The 13,927-nt window shown below is 35.7% G+C and overlaps 1 long non-coding RNA gene across 1 annotated transcript in view; it reads left to right on the plus strand.

Moving 5' to 3' along the window:
• LOC145546956 (uncharacterized) overlaps positions 1–13,927 on the plus strand; it is a 96,957-nt gene that overhangs the window by 39,903 nt on the left and 43,127 nt on the right. Inside the window, exon 9 of the long non-coding RNA XR_014083414.1 lies at positions 6,004–6,073. This is a non-coding gene — a long non-coding RNA (uncharacterized LOC145546956). The remainder of the gene's footprint in view (positions 1–6,003; positions 6,074–13,927) is intronic.

The raw sequence follows: 13,927 nt of genomic DNA on the forward strand, positions 1-13,927 counted from the left end.
TGTTCCTTGTCACTAGATTCCTAGACATTTTGCTTACCCTTTCATTTTTTTCCTGTCTGTAAAACCCATTGCAGCCTTCAGAGTCATATATGCTTTTATGTTGAATATGTCCCTCCCTTGCTCAAGATCTTTTAAGTATTTCCCATCACAGACATCAAACTCAAAACCTTCCTTCTCTTTCTCTTGCTTTGTGTTCCTTTTCACTCATACCATCTCATCCCTTCTTTCTGTTCTACTCTTTGCTCTCTACATCTTACTAAGAGCCAGCTCTGTCTTCTCCATGTACATTGAGCCTTCTGAACCCATTTTATTAACTGTCAGCTCTCAGAGTTCTTTAGAATCACAAATACACAATTGCAGAGCTTATAGTTATTTTTAATGAACTTCCAGAAATTTTCTTAGGCTAAACACAAAATCTGGGTCTTGTTAATTATTTATTAGTATGGCCCTGTCTTACTAAACTATATTGTCTCAAGCCCAGTGGAAATAGATGTCAATACCTGATTAAGAATGCACACACACACTCACTTAAATGACTAGGTTTAGTCCAAATTTAAATGGCTGCATTTCCTAAAATATACTTCATACTTTACATTAGCATTATCATTATATTAAAATATTGTCCTAAAAGTATTATTAGCACAATAACTTTCATGTGTAATGGATGTAATATCATAAAACCCCAGCTTTTATCTTTGGCCTTTGTATTCCCATAAAAGGACTCTGAGTATTATTGTATGTCATTTTAGAAATACGAAGAAAAAGTTCTTAGACAGAATTACATTTGTCAAAAGTGGTCAGTTTTATTTATTCTTATATATATTTTCACCATATCTTTGAGGTGGCTTCTGAAGTAGCGCTAGTGGTAAAGAACTTGCCTGCCAATGTGAGAGACCCAAGAGACTTGGGTTATATTCTTGGGTCGGGAAGATCCCCTGGAGGAGGAAATGGCAACCCACTCCAGTATTCTTACCTGGAGAATCCCATGGACAGAGGAGCCTAGCAGGCTACAGTCCACAGGGTCGCACAGTCAGACACAACTGAACATGCATGCGTACACACATATTTTGGATACCCTAATACATATGGTTTCAGACTTCAGTTTGTTTTCTATCTAGGATATGAAGGTAGGGAAAGTGAGAGCTTCACTTTCACTTACTGCTATACTGAATTCTGTCCTTTGGAAACATGGCAAATGACCCTCGAACTGACTTACTAAGATTAGAGAAGGAAATGGTAAAGGAAGTAATATAAGAAGGATTACCTTCTTGGAAACCTTGGCCACCTCTGTTGGGAGAGTCTCTCATTCTGATCTTCATGTTATGTTCATGGTTATTTCACTTTGCTGTTCATGGCTTGTGAAAGATTTTAATTGAAAAATATTAGGTTCTCATTGTCTCTCTGAAATTTATACTTTCAAATAGGCGAAATCTGCTTGTCAGGTATGTGCAAATTATTTATAGGTGTCTAAAGCAAAATGAATCAAGGTAATGGTTTTCCTTAAGATACAAAGTGATTAGGAAAATATTAATACTCAATTCCTATTATGCTTACAGAATCACAAGTTAAGGTAGAAACAGTTCTGACTTAAGAATGCATAGTTAGGGTAGAAACAGTTCTGACTTAAGAATGCATAATGAGTGAGAATGCAAATCTCAAATGAATGACTGCTTGCCAAGAATTCAGGCTTTGTCAAAAGTTTAAAGAAAAGTTGACAGCTACATAGGATAGTGTTTAGATTTCTTCTACTGTAATACAGCAAATGCTTGGATATGACAACAAAGACTGAAAAGGTTTACAGTGAAAACTGAGATTCTCAACACTTGTCTTCTGCAGTAGTGACTATTTCAGGCTTCTTACTGTGACTGCAGATGGTTCCTTTCGTGAAAACCATAACAATATATGGTAACAATGCCATGTATTACTAACTCTCGTTCTTTTGATTCATCAACTAACAAAATCTACACAGTTGCTGTTGCATATTGATAATGGGTGGGTAATACACAGGTGGCTTCTGTTTTACTGAAATCACTTGTTTTTATTCTTCTAGAGATTTCAATATAATACAAAGAAAAATTTCAGAATTGGGCTTAAGTTTTGAGATCACTGCCATGACAGTTTTTAAAATGAATTTAAGAAATATTCTACTTATATTGATCTTATTGCCAAAAAAAAGTTAAAAGTTTGATTTGTAAATTTTATGATAGGACAGAAATAAAGTATGGTCAGATCTGGGTACCTGAAAAGCAGTTTATTTTCTTATGCATTGTCAAAGAGTATAAATACACAATGAATTTTATATATGAAAGTATGAACCATTTAAAACACTTATTGACTTCTGTATTTATGAAGTCATTTTAATATTAAAAATTATTTTAATAAAAGAGGCCATTATAGCTATTGTAAATAATTTAATGGTAAGTTATATTCTCAATATATATAAATTATATAAGTAGACTGAAAAATATAAACATATATGACTATATAAGATTTTATATTATAGTTGACAGTGATGTATTCATTATCAAGCAATCATAATTGTACAAATATGGCCCATAAATACAGTGTATAAATGACTTAAAAATCTACTGTCTTTATGACATATTTACCTAATTTGTAAAAGTAATGTTTGTGTTTAACCTGGTAGGCTTATTGAAATGAAAATAATGGTGAATTTCTTTACCTTACTGAATTCCTATCATTAATTTTCAGTGATTAATGTAAAATATGTATGCATCAAAAATGTATTAATTTGATATTTACTGACTTCTTTCTATAATGGAGGTACTCTGCTAAAGCTCTGAAGATACAGAGATGAGTGAGATAATTCTCTGTTCTAAAGGACTTCAACTGTCAAATCAGAATGACAGGAAAATGGATACATTGCCACACAAGCAGTTAGAGAAGGTTTATTGGTTTCAATAACTCTATGGGTAACTGAAAAAGGTTTTACCTAGAGAGATGAAATTCAAGCTGTTTACTAAAAGATACAGAACGAAGACATAGTGAGAAAAGCATTCTAGGCAGAGGAAAAAAGTAATACTTGCAAAGGAACCTCACAGTTATGGTGGGAATTTCAATGTGGTGAAGCTTGGAGTGTATGTGGATGTGAAGGAAGAGAGATAATGAATTAGAAAGATGTGATGAGGCCAGATGGCAGTGAGCTTTGAATGCAAAGGAAAGGAATCTAAAATTTCTAATATTGTAGAAAATAGTCAACCAAGGTATTTGATTATATTTTTGTTTTTTAAACAGTCTTGTGGTTTGAAATGCTTCGTTGTTATTATTTTTAAGATGATTTACTCTGTCACCATGGAAAAAATATATTTACTGGCTAAAAGGAAAAATAAGAGGGAACATTAAGGAAGATTTTATAAGTTTCTGGTGGTGGTTTAGTTGGTAAGTTATATCCAACTCTTGCAGCCCATGGAACGTAGCCTGCCAGGCTCCTCTGACCGTGAGATATCCCAAGCAAGAACACTGGAGTGAGTTGCCATTTCCTTCGCCAATAATTTTCTAGCCTCCTCTAATAAAAAAAAAAAACAAAAACTAATTTTAAGCATAATGATAAAATGAAGAAAAATAGATTAGATACAATGAACATTTCTGAGTTAGTATTAATAAACGTTAGGGAGCTATTGAATGTGGTTAGACAGAGAGAGGGAACCTTTAAGGGTGGCACTGAATGTTGAGGTTTAGAAGATTGGATGGATGATAATGCCATTATGGTTAGTACTTGATATAGGAAAATGTACTGGGGATAGGGAGGGAAATAAATACTAAATTTGAAATACTTGAAAGGAATCCGTAGAGGTCTCCAGAGATTAGCATTGTGAGTGTGGAACTCAAAAGAGTTGTGACTATTCATTATTATTTGTGCCTTTTGAGACAGGCAACTCTACCAGAGGACATAGTATTTATTTAGCAGTTGAGAACCTTTTCCCCAAACCCCCAGTCAAAGGGAAGGGATGAAAGTATGGAAGAGTCCCGCAGCTAGAAACTTGGCAAACTAGCTCACATTTAAAAGATGAGTAGAATAGAAGTCTTCCCTGGTGGCTCAGCGGTAAAGAACCTGCCTGTCAATGGAGGAGATGCGGGTTCGATCCCTGGGTCAGGAAAAACCCCTGGAAAAAGAAATGGCAACCCACTCCAGTATTCTTGTTTGGGAAATCCCATGGACAGAGGAGCCTGGTGGGCTACAAACCATGGAGTCACAAAAGAGTCAGACACAACTTATCAACTAAAACAACAACAATGACAGAATGGAAGGGTCTGTCAAGGGAGACCAAATGAATCCAGTGAAGACTTAGGGGAAGAATGGATTTTGAGCAGAAGGGAATCATATTGATGCCAAATTCCACTAAGCTGCCAATCAGTATGGAGATTAAGCATCAGCCTTTGATTAAGAATAATGAAGTTTATGATCATCTCAAAAGATTGAATTAGCAGAAATGTAAGTCATATTATAAGGGGCTGAATAATAAATGTAACTTGAGAAAGTGTGTCAGTAAAGGCAGGCCACCTATATTTTCTACACATTTGGTATTGAAGGAAAGGAGGGAAATAGAACGTTAGCTACCAGTACTGGTGGGATCAAAGGAAGGCTTTTGAAAAAGTAAGTAATTTGAGAACATTTTGTTGGAAGTGATGTTTGGCTTAAGACAATTGTCAGATGGTAAAAGGAAGAGGTTTCTACCTCTTTGGCTCTTTCATTCTTTAGAAGGTAGGAAGCAAGGTAGTCAGCTGACAGTTGACAAGAGAGGAAGAGTAGTAAAGATATGTAACAGCCTGCCTGGAGGACTAGGACAGAGAGATGAATAAGCGAAGGAGTTTTAAAGTTATCCCTTTGTAGTGGCATCAACCTGCCCAGTAGTGTAAGTTTTCTGAATATCACTGAATAGGATTGGAGCAGGAATAGAGTAGAGCTATTAGTTAAATTATCCTAAGTTAGAAATTGATCCAGGGGTATGAGAAGGACAGTAGGGCAAAATATTGAAGTCTGAAAGTGGTCATGTAATTATATAGGGAGGGAGAGACTAAATAATCAGTATTTGTAACATTGTTTCTATTTTGCTTCCATCTTGACAGTTTTAGGCAGAAAAACTTAATTTATTCTAAGTCAGCTCTAAAAGAAGACAAATATTTAGACAGGAATCAGCTTGCCTTCCCTTCTAGATTCATCATTGTGTAAGGCAGCATAAGTGGAGGAAACCTACACTCATTGGCTTAATTTTCTTGAGTTTTTGTAGTAAAATGGGTTCTCAGAAAGTTCATCATTTGAATAGGATTTTAACCAGAAGACCGTCATTACTTTGTCTCAACAGCTATCTTTGTAATTGCCTGAATTCACACTTGCATTCTGGTTAGTAATGGATAATAAAGATAAACCTTTAAGAAGGGATAATTATAAATTTATTTAGAATAATTCCACTGTAGGAATACAGCTTTTATAGGAATAGAGTTGTAGGAATTGTAGGAATAGAGTTTCTTCTGTTGGCAGTCTTAAGTCAAACCTTTAATTTCCTGTCTCAGAAATTTGTTGAAGTCTGCCTTCAAATAGAAAAAGCTTTGTCATTAATACATTCTCTGGGGTGTGACAAAGTGGACTACATACCAGATTTGCTGGTCTGATTCTGCTCTCAACCACTTAAATCCAAATATGTCACTTTCTATCTTAGGGCTACAATATTATCAGCATAAAAATAACTGCTTTCCTCCAAGGTTCAGGCTGAGAGTCCACAATTTAGGAGAAATCATCTTAAAATAAAATCCTCTTAGATAGACAATTAAGATGGTTTTACCTTCTCTCAGTACGTTTCCCTTTCTCCTGCCTCCCCCTTTACTGAATGAGGTCAGAATATTCCAGAAGCAAATACAGGTTGAATCAAACAACTCTTCCTTACCCATCACTCCAATCCCCAGCACAAGTAAGTGCCCAGGCTTGATGCAGGTGCCTCTCCCTTTGTTCTTAGTGCAATGTGATTCATTCACTTGTTCCTCTAGTCAACAGATATCGATAAGAGTGCCTACTGTATGATAGTCATGTTTCTGGACACCGATGACATCTGTGAAGGTAAACGATTCTCTGTAATGCTATTTTTACCCACACTGTGTTGAAAGTTTACGTTCATATTTATGTCTTACCCACTAGACTGAACCTACCTGAAGGAAGGGATTAAACCTTATTTCTTCAAATCCCCATAATCTAGCACAGTGTTTGACACATAGTGGGTGACCAGAGCTCTGTTGAGTGCATTAATTATATCATGAATAGCTCAGCTGACATGAGCTTATTTACACTCTGAGACTTATAATGGAGGAAGTATATTTATAGAAGACTTGGATTAACTGTCTAGTAAGACATAGTGATCTGCCATGTTAGAATCAAAGACATACATTTAATTAATTTGATTTGTTTGGTGACATCAGAAATGAAGCAACTTCATAATTTTGATGAAAGTTACAGTTGAACTATGAGAAATATTTTCAGAGAGTGACAACAAAATATGGAAGCATTAGAAAATCCTATTCATGAAAACCAGAGAGGGGCAAGTTAAACTCTGAGAGAAAATAAAACCTTTGATTTTCATCATTACCATCTAATAGGTGATTTCTATGAGTCACTTATTCATTTTGTAATTGAAAAAGTCATAAATATGAATTGAATATCCACAAAATCTGTTGGAAATGAAGTTGAAGCCATCATGTACTTTCATTTTCTAAGAAATTGAATTTACAAGATAGTTGAAAGGCTTGGTATATTGTACGGTCATAATGCCATGATTCAAGCAAGTGATTGTCTAGTTTGTCTCGGTAGAGTCCTAGCCTATTTAAGGGGAATATTTTTACTAAATTGTCATTGTTTGAATTATTTGGTCAAAATCACCTTGATCTTTTGTCACTTAGGGAATTACCAAAAACATGGTAAATGGTGAAAACTTTTGTCATGCATGTTTACTCTATGTGACACCCACCAAAATGGTCAATTTTTTTTAAAAAAAATTCAATTTATCTCTAGCCTATTTTGGCTTATTCCCACCAAACAAGTAGATGTGCTGAATTTTTTATGCACATTTTTTTATGTTGAATTTAGTAGTTGATCTGTGATTGCACAAACAGAATTTATTCACATGGAGTCCATGACTGGGATCTTGTTTCTCCTCTTGTAAACTTTTTTTTCTGCTTTCTACCTCTGTCAACTTCTTCAGTCATAAAGACTGAAAATTCAAATTCTGACATAAATGTCAAATTTGAAATTTATTATTTTGATCTCTAACTGAAACTCTAGAGCAGAGAAGGAAAGTTACCTTAATAAGAACTATTTTCTACTGAGAACATATAATAAAATTTTGGCAAATCATACTTCACATTATTAGGAATATACAAATTATTCTAGAAGGTCTCTCTTTAGAAATCCATTGCCATTTTTCTCTTTCATATTCTTTCAATTTTCCGAAGAAGGAGAGCATGAAATAGTGAAAAACATATCGGACTTGGCCAAGAGGTACCTTAATTTGAATCCCACCCTGAAATTTTCTTATGGTGTAAGCCAGGGCAAGTTGCCTCAGTTGTCTCAGGTAGAAAACGATGAGTGTCATTTTGAAAAGTAAATGTAATAAGTAATTATAGCAGGACTAAAAGTGAGATGAGTAACCTATAAAAGGGGGCTTCCCCATGGCTCAGCGGTAAAGAATTGGCCGCAATGTGGGAGGCCTGGGTTCGATCCCTGGGTTGGGAAGATCCCCTGGAGGAGGGCATGGCAACCCACTCCAGTATTCTTGCCTGGAGAATCCCATGGACAGAGGAGCCTGGCGGGCTACAGTCCATGGGGTAGCAAAGAGTCAGACACGACTGAGCGACTAAGCACAGCACGTTTATAAATTGGAGTATCTCAGAAGACAATGCCATGAATTTTCTGTAAGCATGTGTATGGTAAATGGTGTGCTAGGAGAAATGGAAGAAGAAACTGGATAATGTCCAGAGAAGAAACAGGTCAAAAGAAGTGACCTTAAGTATTTAGGGGGTTGATTCAAAGGATAGGCAACAGACTGACTTTACATTGTTCTGAATATGGGACTAGATGGGAGATTGGAATTGATATGTACACACTACTATACATATGAAATAGATAACTAATAAGAACCTGCTGTATAGCACAGGGAACTCTACTCAAGATTCTGTAATGACCAACTGAAAAAAGAATCTAAAAAAGAATGAATATATGTATAACTGATTCATTTTGCTGTACAGCAGAAACTAACCAACATTGTAAATCTACTCCAATAAAAAAAAATGGGAATAGAAGCAGGAGTGACAGCTTTTTAAAAAGGAGATTTCAGCTCAAGACAGGGAATTTTTGAGGTAGATGAACCTAAAGCCTATTTTACAGAGTGAAGTAAATCAGAAAAACAAATATCATATATTGACATATATATATATGAAACCTAGAAAGATGGTGCGGATGAACCTATATGCTGCGCAGCAATAGAGAGGCAGACACAGTGAACAGCCTTGTGGCCACAGTGGGAGAAGGAGAGGGTGGGATGAACTGGGAGAGCATCATTGAAACATAAACATTACCATATGTGAAATAGATAGCTAGTGGATATTGGCTGCTCTGTGAAACCTCTGTACACTTTCTATTGCACAGCAAAATGAATCATCTATACATATACACGTGTATATTCGTGTACATGTGTCAAGTTGTTTCAGTCGTGTCTGACTCTTTGCAACCTTATGGACTGTAGCCCGCCAGGCTCCTCTGTCCATGGGATTCTCCAGGCAAGAATACTGGAGTGGATGCCATGCCCTCCTCCAGGGAATCTCTCTGACCCAGGGATCAAACCCACATCTCTTATGCCTCCTGCATTGGCAGGCAGGTTCTTTACCACTAGCACCACATAGAAAGCCCCTGCTGCTGCTGCTGCTAAGTCATTTTAGTCATGGCTGACTCTGTGGACCCCATAGACTGAAGCCCACCAGGCTCCCCCGTCCCTGGGATTCTCCAGGCAAGAACACTGGAGTGGGTTGCCATTTCCTTCTCCAGTGCACGGAAGTGAAAAGTGAAAGTGACATCGCTCAGTTATGTCCGACTCTCAGCGACCCCATGGACTGCAGCCTACCAGGCTCCTCCAACCATGGGATTTTCCAGGCAAGAGTACTGGAGTGGGGTACCATTGCCTTCTCCGAGAAAGCCCTTACATATACATATATTCCCTCTCTTGAACTTCCTTCCTGTTCAGGTCACCCCAGTACATTAAGTAGAGTTCCCTGCATTATACAGTATGTTCTCAGTTATCTATTTTGTACATATATGCTATACTTTAATTTTTTTAAAAAGCCCCAGAGCCAGTGTGTTTCCAATGAGAGTATATCTATAGATTTCTTGTCTTTATGGTTTCGTACAATTTTGCAACTCTAGAAGTATCTCTTTACCTGGTAAATTTTATAGATAAAGAGAAAGAAACTTTTCTTATTTATCAATCATGTTCAAGAAATGTTTTCCTGGTTTGTGATTTCACTTTTGTTTTTTAAAATGGTAACCCCTTGGAGATTCGCCTGTCTAAATCCATTTTCTTGTCAGGATTGGAGATGACAGGTTATTCTAATACCTAAATATTAATTTCTATGGCATATCTATGTATTTCATGGGCTAATCTTCTATGAATTTTCTGGATTTTGATTAGCTTGTCCTAAACTCCTGGAAAGCTAAATTTCTCTAACAGTTTTCAATTCATTGCATTAAATGCCTGTTCAGCCTTGGAAGATATATTGATTTTTTTTTCTCAGCAAATTGACAAATACCATTTTCATGACTATAATAGAGATTGATTACATTTTATGGCACGTGCAGAGAATGCTGATCTTAGTGAGACAACCTTAGGGCTTACAAAAATGAAAAAATCATTTGAATTAATAATGAAGTTAATGAATTCATTGGTTGCAGATGAAGCAGAAGTATTTGGTGGAAAAAAAAAATGAAAACTTCTGCAGTTGCACAAATACTAAGAAGAATTAAGACCAATTTCTACACTTTGGAAGTGCTGGTTTTGTGAAACCTTTTAAAAAAGTCAATAGTGATGGTTCTTAAACCCAAAGCTATGGCATTAACTCCCAGCATACCTGGGCAGATTGTTTCTGATATGATTTCTGTAACCTAAATTTAAAATGGAACCAGTTTCCTTTTTATCCTAATTTTCTCAATGGTTAGGCTTAAACTAGGACAAGTGTTATTTTATTATTATTATTATTCTGCCTTTCTGTATATAACCTAAAAGATATTTAAAAAACAAAGAAAAACTATGCACATGTCATAAGCTTAATGCATCTAAAGGGTGGTGTACTGTGTTTGTTGAGAGCAAATAGAAATAGAGAACAAAGGTATGTATTTTAAGGTGTTGAAATAAGCGATGGTGGACCTGGAAAACACTGCTAAGAAAAGATTATAGAATTATTTTCTGTGAGAGAATTTTAAAACAAGGACATCAGCTCCTGTTTGTTTAGGGACTATATCCATTTATTCATCTTCTGTTCCCCCTCAGCTAGCATTGTACCAACCATCCTACCTAGCACATAGGAGAAGCGGAATAGTATTTGTTAAATAAATAAACAAGTTACCCCAATAGCTACTGCTACTGCTGCTGTTTAATGCCTAATTGTGTCTGAATCTTTCCAACCCCATGGACTGTAGTCCAGCAGGCTCCTCTGTCCATAGGATTTCCCAGGCAAGAATATTGGAATGGGTTGCCATTTCCTCTCTAGGGGATCCTCCCGATCCAGGAATTAAACCCAGGGCTCCTGCTTGGCAGATGTCTCTTGCTTGTCAGGCGGATTCTTTACCACTAATCCACCTGGGAAGCCCTCCCTGATAGCATAAAGAAATAAAAATCATCATAGCAAACAATGTTTGCTGAGCGGCCAATATGTGCCTTTGGAGCTTTACCTATTTTATTCTCAGTTTTTTCAGTTCTTCCATTACTACAGGGGTGATAAGTCTTAGGGCAGGAGTGGAGTCTCTAGCATTGATAAAACTGAAGAATGCATATTCTAAGAGATGTGCTTACATGTTTGTTATAGTTATGAGGAAATACGGCCAAATCTGAATATTTGAGAAACACCAGAGAAATTATTATGAGTATTTTTGTGGCCCATCCTTTTATTCTATGATTGTACTATGCATAGTGACTCTATTATTTTTAAAATATTTTCTTATTGTTTCATAGGTATGTATTTTGTCTCGTCTGTAAGCTTTATGTTGATGAATAATTTTTGGTTCATCCTAGATGTTCTCTGGATGAGTCTGATTGTAACCTTGGATTCTAAGGGTTCAAAAGTCTTAAGTCAGTAAGAGATGAAATCTCCAGTTTTAATGTATTGATGTCAAAATAATGCAGAAACTACTCCAGCAATAGCTGATCATTTAGCTAGAGAAAACCTTTTATATAATTTTTTATTCTATTGAATATTTCAGTTTTACACTTATAGAAAGGATACTTTTGTTGAAGAACTCAATGTTTGCTTAAGTATTCTCACAGTTTATAAAGCTTGGCTTCAAAACTAATTTAAATAAAATAACAGTTGTAAAACTCGCTAATTGCCATCAAATTCTATGAAAACTCTGCAGTAAATAGTTTTCTCCTTATTATTTCCTATCTGAACAGGCTTTGTAAAGCTGTTCCTTTCACTGTAATGTAACAGCCAGCAAAGATAACGAGTGTACCATTAGTACTATTAAATATATGAAAATATGATTTAATTTACACTGTAACTATTTTATATTTTACTTTCTCCCTCATGTTTCTTAAAATTAGTTGGCATTCAGATTAAAGCCAGTTGCATAAAATTGGAAAATTAAACCTGAGAAATACATAAATTACCTAACTATAAATACATACATTACCTAACTATATTTCATGATGAAATTATGTTTTTTTAATAATGTGTAAGAGTTTAAAGATATTTCATAACTTTTAAAAAGTTATATAAATTTCTTAATTTTTTATTGCTTTGTTGGTGTAGGAAAAACCCATCTTTAGTGTAGTATAAAATTAGTGATTTAAATAGCATCTATTGAATGAAATTATGAGAACAAATTGCTGTTACACTTAAATGTAAAGTAAATGTTCATATTTAACATTCCCATAGGGGTTTCCCTCAGCTCAGCTGGTAAAGAATCTGCCTGCAGTGCAAGAGAAATGGGTTCAGTTCCTGGGTCGGGAAGACCCCCTGGAGAAGGAAATGGCTACCCACTCCAGTATTCTTGCCTGGAAAATCCCATGGACAGGGGAGCCTGGTGGGCTGCTGTCCATGGAGTCACAGAGTCAGGCTCAACTAAGTGACACTTCACTTCTCTTCAACATTCCCATAAATTATGTTAGGATATTTTATGGGAACTAAGCACTTAATAGTATTAAATCAGAGAAGGAGTGAAGGTGGTCTTGTGAAAAGTGTCTAATGAATGATTGAAAGTGAAAGTGAAAGTCACTCAGTCATGTCCAACTCTTTGCGACCCCATGGACTACACACTCCATGGAATCCTCCAGGCCAGAATGCTGGAATGGATAGCATATCCCTTCTCCAGCGGATCTTCCTGACCCAGGAATCTAACCGGAATTGAACCGGGGTCTCCTGCATTGCAGGAGGATTCTTTACCAACTGAGCTATCAGGTAAGTCCTAATGAATGATTACATAGCATAATCACATACTCTAGTCTATAAACTTTAATATTAAGGGTATATATTTATTTCATACAATTTAGAAATGTAAATATAGTGTTTCCTCCATCAAGTGGAAAGATTGATAGATAATTAAAAAGGAAATGTTTTTGTAAAGTAGAAGTCATTATGTGCATTGATAACTTTTCTGAATGATTTTAAAAGCCTGCAATTCTATTAAATTTTGAGAACTAATTAATTAAAATGAAAGGAAGCCAGTTTCCCCTCCACAGCATCTTCAAAAGTGATGCTATTTTCAGAAGTTATTTAAAATCTTTAACGAGCATTTAATAGACTGTAAATACTATATTTTTAGCTACTTAAAAGGTAAATTTTAAAGTTTTTTTAAGTTACTTAAAAGTGTGTTTTCTCATTGTTATAAAATCCCAAGTGATATGCTGCTGCTGCTGCTAAGTCGCTTCAGTCGTGTCCGACTGTGCGACCCCATAGACGGCAGCCCACCAGGCTCCGCCATCCCTGGGATTCTCCAGGCAAGAACACTGGAGTGGGTTGCCATTTCCTTCTCCAATACATGAAAGTGAAAAGTGAAAATGAAGTCGCTCAGTCGTGTCCGACTCTTCGAGACCCCATGGACTGCAGCCTACCAGGCTCCTCCATCCATGGGATTTTCCAGGCAAGAGTACTGGAGTGGGGTGCCATTGCCTTCTCCTAAGTGATATAGACACATGTAAATTAAAATGTGAAAACCCTACCCTTCACTTCCATTCTCCAATTCCATCATTGTTAACAGAACTTTTTCTGCAAACAAAGAAACATATGAATACACATTTTTTTCCATCAAAAATTAAATTATTATATACATTTTTTAAAATAATTTGTACTTAAAATTATGCACCTTGAATATTGTTCTACAATAACATAAATTTTCAGAATTTATGACTGAGTAATTTTCTGTAACATTTATTTAACCTGATCTAATTCTCTTAATGTTCATGTAAATTAACTTCCCTTTTTTTCTGAATATTAGTGTTTATATGAGCATCTATGTGTGTGTGCACATGCATGTGCTTTATCTACCCTCATGCATCTCTATGGTTGCTTTTTTAAAGACTACTAGAAGCACTATTTCTTTTGTTAAAAGTGTGGGCATTTAAAATTGTATTAGGTTTTATCAGTTGCCCCTGGAAATGGTGTGCCAATTTAAACTCTCAAAATATATATTAATAGTCCTTTTTTCTCAATACCTTCATCA

The sequence above is a fragment of the Giraffa tippelskirchi genome, chromosome 4 (genome assembly GCF_054371585.1).
Source record: "Giraffa tippelskirchi isolate mGirTip1 chromosome 4, T2T-mGirTip1v1.2.pri, whole genome shotgun sequence".
NCBI lineage: Eukaryota > Metazoa > Chordata > Mammalia > Artiodactyla > Giraffidae > Giraffa > Giraffa tippelskirchi.